The sequence below is a fragment of the Portunus trituberculatus genome, chromosome 46, assembly GCF_017591435.1.
Source record: "Portunus trituberculatus isolate SZX2019 chromosome 46, ASM1759143v1, whole genome shotgun sequence".
Taxonomy (NCBI): Eukaryota; Metazoa; Arthropoda; class Malacostraca; order Decapoda; family Portunidae; genus Portunus; species Portunus trituberculatus.
In genome coordinates, this window is record NC_059300.1 from 30327735 (window position 1) to 30335234 (window position 7500).

A 7500-nucleotide genomic window follows, 5' to 3' on the forward strand; every position below is an offset into this window, starting at 1 on the left:
CACACACACACACACACACACACACACACACACACACACACACACACACACACACACACACACACACACGATTTCCATTTCTTCCATCAAAGTCTCTCGTGTATATAGTCCCTCTTGACCTATTACTGAGAGAGAGAGAGAGAGAGAGAGAGAGAGAGAGAGAGAGAGAGAGAGAGAGAGAGAGAGAGAGAGAGAGAGAGAGGGGGGAGCTATAACAGGTCCTTCCAGGTGTGTTATGAGCCTGTGATACTTCAGGCAGAGGTTAACGAGTGTGTGAGGCGCCAGGTGCTTGCAGGTAACGAGAGGAGGAGGAGGAGGAGGAGGAGGAGGAGGAGGAGGAGGAGGAGGAGGAGGAGGAGGAGGAGGAGGAGAAGAGCAATGACAACAAGAGACCCAAAAGAAAACTGAAAACAATGAACAAGAGAAACGAAAGCAGAAAAGTTTGTACTAATTTGGCACAGAGAGAGAGAGAGAGAGAGAGAGAGAGAGAGAGAGAGAGAGAGAGAGAGAGAGAGAGAGAGAGAGAGAGAGAGAGAGAGGTTCATAAACACCAGCTTCCATTACTATTGTCTTTCCTACCCTCCTCCGTCTCTCCTTCTCCGTTACCTCTCACCTTCCTACTCTCTCTCTCTCTCTCTCTCTCTCTCTCTCTCTCTCTCTCTCTCTCTCTCTCTCTCCTACCTTCCTCCCTTTCTCCAGCCCTCCCTCCTTTCTTTCTCCTCTCTCTCTCTCTTCTTCTTCTCTCTCTCTCCCTCTTCCTCCTGCTGATAATAACACGTCCATTAGAGAGAGAGAGAGAGAGAGAGAGAGAGAGAGAGAGAGAGAGAGAGAGAGAGAGAGAGAGAGAGAGAGATAAGAGTAAGGTAGGCAAGTCAGGTGGCGGGCGATCAAGATAGTGTATCGGAACCAAAGGGAGGAGGAGGAGGAGGAGGAGGAGGAGGAGGAGGAGGAGGAGGAGGAGGAGGAGGAGGAAATAAAAATCGGAAAGGAGACGAAAGTGAAGAGACGAAAAAGATGAGAAGGAAGAAGAGTAGGAATAAATTTGGGGAAAGGAAAAAAAGAGGAAAGAAAAGGAATAAAAGAGAAAGAATGAAAAGGAAGAAGAGAAAAGGGAAAAGGTAAGGAGAAATAAAAGACAAATCTGGAGAAAGGAGAAAGAGAAAAAAATTAATGAAAGAAAAGAAGAAAACTGTAGAGAGGAGAAAGGAGAAAGACAAGGAGGAGGAGGAGGAGGAGGAGGAGGAGGAGGAGGAGGAAGAAGAAGAAGAAGAAGAAGAAGAAGAAGAAGAAGAAGAAGAAGAAGAAGAAGAAGAAGAAGAAGAAGAAGAAAGAAGGGGACGAGGATGACAGTAGAATAAGAAGCAAAATGAATGAGAGATGAAGATGATGGATGAAGATGAAGCGAAAGGAAGGATAACAGAGGGAGCAGGAATTAGAATTAAGTAATGAATGGGAGATGAAAAAGAAAGAAAAAAGAAAAATATTAGAGAAAAAAAAAACAGATACAAACAAACATGAACAAGGAAAAATAAGAAAAGACAAAAAGGAAAAAAAAATAGAAATAAAACACCTCAAAGCCACAAATTACGAGGGGAAAAACTAAAGGAAAAAAAACAGGAAAATATTACTTTTTTTCTTCATTTCTGTCCTTTGAAATTTGAGACACAAAAGATAGATAGGCAAGTTTTTCATCTCCCGCCTTCTCCATTACACACGCGGAGGAGGAGGAGGAGGAGGAGGAGGAGGAGGAGGAGGAGGAGGAGGAGGAGGAGGAGGAGGAGGAGGAGGAAGAAGACTAGGACGACGACGAGAAAAAGACCGATAAAGGATAAAAAGGAGGAAGAAGCAGATGAGGAAAATAGAATAAGAGGAGAAAGTAAGAGAGAGAAAAAAAAGGAAGAAGAAAGTAAACTCGAAAGAAAGGAGGAGGAAAAGAAAAATTACACGAAAAAAGAGGAGAGAGAGAGAGAGAGAGAGAGAGAGAGAGAGAGAGAGAGAGAGAGAGAGATAGGAGATAGAGGTACGAGAGAGACCGACACACCTGGAAGAGACGAGTGGAGGAGGAAGAGAGGGGAGCGTTGCCATGGTGACCGTCTCCTCTGCCTCACGGGGTCCACCTTCCCGCCCTCCCCCTCCTCCTTCCTTCCTTCCTTAATTTTGCTCCATCGCGGCAAATAGAACAAATTAAATGGAAATCAATCTCTCTCTCTCTCTCTCTCTCTCTCTCTCTCTCTCTCTCAGGTGTACAAGTGTCCACACAACACTTGCTCGCCCTGAACACTTGCGCATACACACACACACACACACACACACACACACACACACACACACACACACACACACACACACACACACACAGGTATCGAGGCTGACTCACTCATACACACCTGCACTCATACACACACACACGCGCACACACACACACACACACACACACACACACACACACACACACACACACACACACACACACACACACTTGTACACCTTCCTACACGTCATTACATGTACGTCATGTACCACATATATACGTAGCTATATTTATTTACAACAACAACAACAACATCACCATTACTACTACCACCACCATCACCAACAACAGCAACAACAAGAACAACAGCATCACCACCACCACCACCACCACCACCACCACCACCACAATGGCAGTAGCAACACCGACTAAATACAGAGACAGACACAAGAAATGGTCAGTCAAACAGCGCCTGCCTCTCCGCACCGCCTGCCTACTGCTGCTGGCTATTCTGGGAAGCCAGCGAGACACACCACTACTGATGCTACTACTACTACTACTACTACTACTACTACACTACTACGGGAGAATGTCAATGCCCTTCCTTGCCGTGGTAGTAGTAGTAGTAGTAGTAGTAGTAGTAGTAGTAGTAGTAGTAGTAGTAGTAGTAGTAGTAGTAGTAGTAGTAGTAGTTGTTGTTGTTGTTGTTGTAATACCAATAGATGTAACAGTAGTAGTAGAACCAATAGCAAGAAATAACGAAATGCAAACGACAACAACAACAACAACAACAACAACAACAATTACTACTGTTAATGTTGTTGAAACTGTAGATAGCTTGATAAGAAAGAAACGCAGGAGGAGGAGGAGGAGGAGGAGGAGGAGGAGGAGGAGGACAAGGCGGAGAAAGAGAGACAGGTGGCGAGGGAGAGGGAGAGGGAGAGGGAGAGGGAGAGAGGAGCAGGTGGAGCAAGGAAGGAAACAAGAGTGGATGAGCAAGAGAGTGTCTTGGTGGGGAGATAAAATAAAAGAAAAAAGAAAAACATGAAACCTAAACAGGATTTAAAAAAAAAATGAGAGAGAGAGAGAGAGAGAGAGAGAGAGAGAGAGAGAGAGAGAGAGAGAGAGAGAGAGAGAGAGAGAGAGAGAGAGAGAGAGAGAGAGAGAGAGAGAGAGAGAGAGAGAGAGAGAGAGAGAGAGAGAGAGAGAGAGAGAGAGAGAGAGAGAGAGAGAGACAAACTAAAAGAATGAGAATAAAGAAATGGAAGAAAAACAGGAGAGGAGAGAAGAGAGAGAGAGAAGAGAAGAGAAGAGAAGAGAAGAGAAGAGAAGAGAAGACAAGAGAAGACAAGACAAGACAAGACAAGAGAAAAGGAGAAGAAAAAAAGAAGAAGGAAGAGGAGAAGAAGAAAAAGAAGAAGAAGAAGAAGAAGAAGGAAGAGGAGAAAGGAAAAAAGGAAAACAAGGAAAAACAAAAACCAGAAACAAAAAAAATAAAAAAAAAAATGAAAATAAAAATAATACTCAAGAAAATAAATAAAAAAAAAAAAATAACGCCCCCCCTACAAAAAACACACTTAAATTATAGAAAGGGGAAAAACACGAGCAGGAACAACACCAGAACTTACACCAGCGGAGGGGAAAGAGACTGCAGGACAAAGGGAGGGCGTGTGTGCGAGTGAGGGGAGACGAAGGGTTTATAAAGAGATGAGAGAGGTAACTAATAGCAACAGTGAGGGGAAGAGAAAGGGGAAGAAAGAGTAAGGGGAAAAAAAGGGGGAAAAAAAAAAGGGAGAGTGGAGGGAATACAGTGCCAGAGGGGATGAAAGGAGGAAAGAGAAAGGAGGAAATGCGAAGGAAAGAGGGAAGGAAGGAGGGAAAAGGGGAAAAATGAGAGAGAGAGAGAGAGAGAGAGAGAGAGAGAGAGAGAGAGAGAGAGAGAGAGAGAGAGAGAGAGAGAGAGAGAGAGAGAGAGAGAGAGGAAGTATGTGAGGGAAATAGGGAGAAAGAAGAGAGAGAGAGAGAGAGAGAGAGAGAGAGAGAGAGAGAGAGAGAGAGAGAGAGAGAGAGAGAGAGAGAGAGAGAGAGAGAGAGAGAGAGAGAGAGAGAGAGAGAGAGAGAGAGATCAAAGGAAAGGGGTGGAGAATATAATATACTAAAACACGAATGAGGAGGAGGAGGAGGAGGAAGAGGAAAAAAAAAAAAACAAATAATGGATCAAAATATAAGAAGAGGAGAAAGAGGAGAAAGAGGAGAGTAGAATAAGAAGGAAGGGGAAAACTGCACAAGGGAATGAGAAAATGAAGATAAATAGAGGACGGAGGAAAAAAAAAGGAGAATGCAAGTAGGGAAAAAAAAAAGGAACAAAGAGACGAAGGAGAAGAAAATGAGGGAAAAGAGACGGAAAAGATAGACAGGAGGAGAGAAAAACAACAGGAGGAGGAGGAGAAAAGAGGAGAAAGGAAGAACCAGAAGAAAGTTAAAAGGCAACAAAAAGAAAGTAAAACAAAGGAATGAGAGAAGAAAAGAGAAAAAGAAGAAGAGAAATGATGAAAAGAGAAAGGCAAGGCAAGGCAAACTAAAGGGAAAGAAGAGGAAAGAGAGAGGAATAGAGAGAGAGAGAGAGAGAGAGAGAGAGAGAGAGAGAGAGAGAGAGAGAGAGAGAGAGAGAGAGAGAGAGAGAGAGAGAGAGAGAGAGAGAGAGAGAGAGAGAGAGAGAGAGAGAGAAAGGCAAGACAAACTAAAGAAAAAAAAAGGTATACGCAGATGCAGCAAGAAAAGAAGGCGAAGAAGAAAAGAAAGAGGAAGAGAAGGAAGAACAAAAGAAAGAAGAAGAAGAAGAAGAAGAAGAAGAAGAAGAAGAAGAAGAAGAAGAAGAAGAAAGAGGAAAAGAAAGAGGAAAAGGAGGAGGTAAGGAGAGGTCGAGGCGGGGCACCACTCCTACCAAAATTAGCACAAACCAACCTCCGTACACGCCCCGACCTCTTAGAAACCTTATCTGGGACGGAAATAACTCTGAGATCGGGACCACCACCACCACCACCACCACCACCACTCTCTCTCTCTCTCTCTCTCTCTCTCTCTCTCTCTCTCTTCCATCAGAGCGAAAAGGGGCATTAACTTATATTTTCACGGACTGGTGGCGCGAAGGAGCAAGTGTTAAGACGAGACCAACCTGTGTGTGTGTGTGTGTGTGTGTGTGTGTGTGTGTGTGTGTGTGTGTGTGTGTGTGTGTGTGTGTGTGTGTGTGTGTGTGTTAAGTAGTAGGAAAGTGTTTTATTGCTGTGACTGACTGAGTGTGTGTGTGTGTGTGTGTGTGTGTGTGTGTGTGAGTGAGTGAGTGAGGAGTGAGTGAGTGAGTGAGTGAGTGAGTGAGTGATCGGCTTGCTGACATGAAATACATCAGAGAGAGAGAGAGAGAGAGAGAGAGAGAGAGAGAGAGAGAGAGAGAGAGAGAGAGAGAGAGAGAGAGAGAGAGAGAGAGAGAGAGAGAGAGAGAGAACCAATATTTGACGTAGTATGTGCGTTATCAATTCGCCTAAAATTTGTAAACTCGATCATTTGACGGGACGGGAAGAGGGGAAGGACAGGACAGGAGAGGATCGTGTGTAAGAGGAGGAAAGGAAGGAAGGGAAGGGAAGGGAAGGGGAGAGAGGGGGAGAGAGAGGGAGAAAGAGGGAAGAGAAGGGGGAAAGAAGGGGAGGGTGGTATACAAATTTGAAGACCCACACATATATTCATGAGCAGTGTCTCCCTTCACTTCGCTGGAAAAACTTATAACGTGATGGGAATTTAAATAAAGAATTACAACTCAGAAAGGGAGGAGGAGGAGGAAGAGGTCGTGGTGGTGGTGGTGGTGGTGGTGGTGGTGGTGGTGGTGGTGGTGGTGGGTAAAGAGAAAGGAGAGGGAGGAAAAAGGAGGTGACGAGGAAACAAGGAAAACTGCTGGGGAAAAGAGGAGGAGGAGTTTTCTCTCTCTCTCTCTCTCTCTCTCTCTCTCTCTCTCTCTCTCTCTCTGTGTTGGAGAAGTTCAGGATGGAAGACACTGATGAAAAGAGGAGGAGGAGGAGGAGGAGGAGGAGGAGGAGGAGGAGGAGGAGGAGGAGGAGGAGGAGGAGGAGGACAAAAACTTGGGCGTAGAAGAAGAAGAAGAAGAAGAAAGACAACCACAACCACAACAACAACAACAACAACAACAACAACAACAACAACAACAACAACATGCCTCTGTCTGAACTATAGCAAACATATGAGCGAGACAGACAAAAATTCCTCTTGTGAAGGCCAGAGAGAGAGAGAGAGAGAGAGAGAGAGAGAGAGAGAGAGAGAGAGAGAGAGAGAGAGAGAGAGAGAGAGAGAGCAAACCAGAGTGAATGAAGGAGTAGGAAGGAAAAGGAGACGAATAAAAGAAAAAAAAAGAAAAAGAAAGTAATATTGAGGTGGTGAAAAGAGGCAGGTGTCGAGACAGGTGTGAGGGAGGGAAGCACTGCAATAAACAGGTCAGGTGTGCGCAGGTAACGAAGGCTATATACTCGTAGAAAACAGGTGTGGCTGTTCCCCTGAAGCTACACACACACACACACAGACACACGTATACCAACTATTTATACACGACACGGTAACCTACACACACACACACACACACACACACACACACACACACACACACACACACACACACACACACACACACACACACACAAGACAAGATGGGAGTAAATCTTATCTTCCCTGCCAAGCACAAGAAGAATCAGAACAAGAGGAAGAAGCTCCGGTTACGCCAAGAAGCTACAATATCACACCTTGCACACCGCTTCCCTTCTCTCCCTGCCTGCCTCCCTGCCTGCCTCCCTGCCTACCTGCCTGCCTTTGCTTCTCGTCGTCAAAATACCTGCATTCCTTCGTCTGGTTCAAGCATACCTCCTCTCCCTCTCCCCCTCTGTCCAGCCTCGCTCTGAGCCGCACAATCCCGCTGTTGCAAGATGTAATTCAAAACCCGAGTGCTGAGGATTTGATGGCAATGTTGAGTAAGAATACCACGTGTCTAATTGCCGAGACGCAGTGCCATTGTATACTTGAGGAGGAGAAGAAGAAGAAGAAGAAGAAGAAGAAGGTCATATAATCCTATCCAATGCAGTGAGGTCAAGGGGTCGCCAGCGTCACACACAGACCATTAAGACCAGCCATCCTGTCCCTCCATTCGGACCCTCCTAGTATTTCCCCCAACATAGCCGCCATCCACACGCCCT

At 45.3% G+C, this 7500-nt stretch overlaps 1 protein-coding gene across 29 annotated transcripts in view; it reads right to left on the bottom strand.

Annotated features, from left to right (window-relative positions):
* The window catches only part of LOC123520154 (ankyrin-2-like), a 391211-nt gene that overhangs the window by 368420 nt on the left and 15291 nt on the right, over positions 1-7500 (bottom strand). The window lies entirely within an intron of this gene.